Genomic DNA, 3,261 nt, shown 5'->3' with positions numbered 1-3,261 from the left:
TGACTTACTTCACTTAGTATGATAATCTCTAGGTCCTATATTCACTATCTTGTAATAAACTATAATGGAAAAGAACATGAAAAAGAATATATATAGGTATGTATAACTGAATCACTGTGCTGTACGCCTGAAACTAACACAACACTGTACATCAACTATACTTCAATTAAAAAACTTTAAGTTAAAAAAAAACAAAAAACAAAACCCTTAACGACCTGGCCCGGGACGAGTGAGGCTTCAGTCACTCAAGCTTAAGTTAGATCTCATGGGCAATCACCTGTTCGGCCTTGCAGGGTTCTTCTCCCTCCTAAATTCTCACTGTCTTCTTTTCCTGTCTCACCGCCAGGCTGGCTCACAGGCCTGTCACTGCTTAGCTGCAAGAGCTTCCCTCCTGACCGCTCTCTGGCTCGCGGCGACTCAAAATTCTTACGGCAGCTTGATTGGTGCTCTTAACTTCGCAACTCTGTGCTCCTGTCGCTTTCCTGCTAAGAAACCTCCCAGGGCGCCCCGCTTCTTCATCACGTGAAGCACCCATTCCTCCTCCTGGAATGAAGGCTCTTTTCAAAATGGGCCTTTTGTCAGGGAGGCATGGCATTCCCTTCGCGTGTTCTGTTTCAGGCACGATGACTATCATCGTCCTTTTTCAACCTCTGGGCCTTCCCTCTTTTTTTTCTTCCCGCCACACCGCGCCGCATGTGGGATCTTAGTTCCCCGACCAGGGATCGAACCTGTGCCCCCTGCAGTGGAAGCATGGAGTTTTAACCACTGGACCGCCAGGGAAGTCCCTGGGCCTTTCCTGATAATCCGTTCTTTGCAATGCCCAAGCTCTCATCCTCATCTCCATCTGTTTCATCACCAACCTTCAAGGCTTATCTCAGTTGCCTCCCCACCTTGCTGAAACCTCATCACACTTCTGAGGCTTCACCTGTGGTATATGCACAGAAAGGTACTTGTATTTGAACTTGTGACTTGCACGCTACTTGAGTCCCTGGGCCCCGTAGATGCCTAGTGTATCAAACTGAGTGTGGGCAAAGGCTGACTCCATGCTCCCTGGCCCCATGTCCCAGCCACTTCTGGCCCATCACAGCCTTGCTTTCTCTCCTCCTTTTTAAAAATTTTTATTTATTTATTTTTTGGCTGCATTGGGTCTTTGTTGCTGCGTGCGGGCTTTCTCTAGTTGCGGTGAGCAGGGGCTACTCTTTGTTGCGGTGCATGGGCTTCTCGTTGCGGTGGCTTCTCTTGTTGTGGAGCATGGGCTCTAGGCTCGTGGGCTTCAGTAGCTGCGGTGCATGGGCTCAGTAGTTGTGGCGCACGGGCTCAGTTGCTCTGCGGCGTGTGGGATCCTCCCGGACCAGGGCTCGAACCCTTGTCCCCTGCATTGTTAGGCGGATTCTTAACCACTGCGTCACAAGGGAAGTCCTCTCCTCTTTTTAATCAGACACAGGCAATAAATTTGACACAGAAGGAACTGCCCTCCTCCCCCAACCCTCACTAATTTTATGTTTTGTTGGAGGCAAAAGCAAATTTCCAAGATTCAAGTCAATACCAATTTCGAATTATTTCTGCCAGTTGGAAAAGAAAACTTTGAAAAATACATGTGACTTTTTTTTTTCAACTTGGGAAAAAATTTGAAAGCTATAGCCTTTCAAGGAAACAGGATACTTTAAAGAAAAAAAACAAAAAAACACCAGCCTGGCTTTATGTAGTTCAATCCTGTCAAGCTAATCTAATCTTTTGTGACAAAGCAACAGACCTGGTAGATCAAGGGGGAAAACAATAGTTGGAATTTATCTTTGCTGCCTTCAAAACTTTTGATTCCTGGGCCCCAAGATGAGACAGAGCCAGTTCTAGCTGGGGAACAGAAGTGGCCTCTTTAGGGGGTCAGCCTTGAGCCCAGTGGTCCTGAATATCGCCTAAAAGGGCCAACTGACAGAAAAAGGGAACATATTCAAAGTCAGCATTAATCTCAAGGTGGGGTCGGGGGTCTCGATGAATAATCAGCAAGAAAAGGAACACTGGTAATTACTTAAATGATCAACACAAGTGTGCAGTCTTGACTAGAAGAGAGTTCATGTTTGGGGAAAACTACATCATCAGTACAGCTTTAGGCTAAGCACAGGAGACTGGTATGAAGCTACATAACACGTAGGAATCCTGCAGTCCTAAATTTGCATTAACTGGGTCCCCTTCCAAACTCCACGGCTAAAGATGGGAAAGAGAATTTGGACAACATTCAAGGGAGAGCCACAGAGGTAATTCAACTAAGGCTGGGACATGGGAATTGAAGACTTCTACCAAAAAGTTAAATGAATTTGGTTTATTGAATTTAGAGATGGACAACCTTATAAGGGCAGTAACAAACAAGAATAGAAATAGGTTTAAGTTATAACACATGAGAATAAAATTAAATGTAAAGACGACTTTCCTTCGTCTTAAGATTGTTAAGTGGGTTGTTAGAGTAGAACGGATCTCTGTAGGATGGTTGGAGGGTGCTAGGGGTTTACTGATGGGCAGACCCAGAGAACCCCTGAAAATAAGTCTCCACCCCACATTGTTATGAGGTTACTTCAAAGTACAGTTGACCCTTGAACAACACAGGTTTGAAATGCACAGGTCCACGTGTACATGAATTTTTTTCAGTAGTGAATACTGCAGTACTACACAATCCAAGGTTGGTTGAATCAGCTGATGGGGAATTGCGGTTAAGGAGGAACCACGGATACGGAGGGCTGACTATAAGTTACACATGGATTTTTGACTACACGGAAGTCGGGGCTCTAACCCCCGTGTTGTTCAAGGGTCAACTGTTCTTAAAATCCAAAATGGAAAATAAGAGGCGGCCAGTGCCTCAGGTGTTATAATGGCTTCAGGTTTAGTTGTCATTTATAAAAAGAAATTCAAACACAGAATGAAGCTGTTCGTTAAGACCAGTGTTGGGGACACTAGCAGTGAGCCAGCACTATCCTGTATGTGGATACAGTGCAGATTTGAACTGTGGTGCAGCCAGACAGCACACAGGTATTGGGATTCTTTCTATCCTCTCACTTTCACTATCAACAAGCTCCTGATAAAGTCTCTAACCTAAGAAGATGGTAACTTTGGAAATTTGAGTGTAGGGCAACCAAAGCTATCAATGTCTGTTCCTGAACACTATCCCGTTCAAACATCTCTCTTTGAGGTGTGATATGGCATGGAGGAAAAAAAGAACACAATGTCCCTGCAACAATGCTGGTAACTAATAATCACACAGTCATTTGTAGG

The sequence above is a fragment of the Tursiops truncatus genome, chromosome 17 (assembly GCF_011762595.2).
Source record: "Tursiops truncatus isolate mTurTru1 chromosome 17, mTurTru1.mat.Y, whole genome shotgun sequence".
Taxonomy (NCBI): domain Eukaryota; kingdom Metazoa; phylum Chordata; class Mammalia; order Artiodactyla; family Delphinidae; genus Tursiops; species Tursiops truncatus.
Note: the sequence above shows the minus strand (reverse complement) of the source record.